Genomic DNA, 1,042 nt, shown 5'->3' on the forward strand with positions numbered 1-1,042 from the left:
CAGAATCTATTTTTAACAACTTTATGTTGGTTCTGCTTTAGATTCTCTTAGGAAATCCTGAGAGGGAAGAGTCCTCGAATGCAGAGGAAAACACTCTGAGGGCTTGGTGTTTATAGTCTGCTCCCCTCCCCGCAATACACACACACACACACACACACACACGGATCCACACACACGTACACATTCATCTGGGGGTGGCAAAGTTAGCTCTTGCCCACCCTTTTTCTGTTTCATTCAGTTTAACTTAATAGGAACTAAGGCTTAGACAGCAAATAGTGCTCAATAACAATAATCATAGCCCAAATTGAGCATCACTGACCTGGCCTCTTTGAGATTCAGAGTTACCAGAACATGTCAGATGAAACAGGGATTCTCTGACAAAGGCTTAATGACAGACAGTGGTGACAAGCCCTCTGAATAGCTTCACCATGAGAGAGGAGACTCTGGACTGGGCATGGAGGGCTTAGAGCCCATCGGAGGGGGAGCTGGTTCTGGAAACAGCATGCAGCTGGTGCTGACACCTCCTTCCCACCCATCCACCTGACTCTGTGGTGGTGCTAGGGAAATGGCTAGCACTTGTGAACTGAAGAGGTTGGACCCTAAAGAGCTGTGCCATTGAAAGCTCGTCCCGGCATGGCAGACATGAAGCTGACCACCACAAGTTGCAGGGAGCCAGGAAAGAAAAAAGGGGAGAGTAAGGGAGAATGTCTGCTCTTACCGCCTGGAACACAACCAGATTTCAACAACAACTACTCAACATGAGGGTAATCAGGACTGATCCTTTGGACTGGGTTAGCATTTCTGAGACTTGCCAAGCCAGGGGGAAGAGTGAACTTCCTGCTAATCTAACCCTGTAGAAGCTCAGCCTCACTGGGAGTCCCATATTAAAAGAAACTCAGTCCTTTTAATTAAAGACTGAAGCACAGGAACAATTTTCAAGGATAATTATTCTTCAAATAGCATACCGTACTTAGGAAAATAAGCCTTATCTTTTCTTGAGAAAAAAGTCTAGTGTCTTCATTTTTTATTTTTTTTTTTATTT

This window comes from Cebus imitator, unplaced genomic scaffold (genome assembly GCF_001604975.1).
Source record: "Cebus imitator isolate Cc_AM_T3 unplaced genomic scaffold, Cebus_imitator-1.0 Scaffold38, whole genome shotgun sequence".
NCBI classification, from domain to species: Eukaryota; Metazoa; Chordata; class Mammalia; order Primates; family Cebidae; genus Cebus; species Cebus imitator.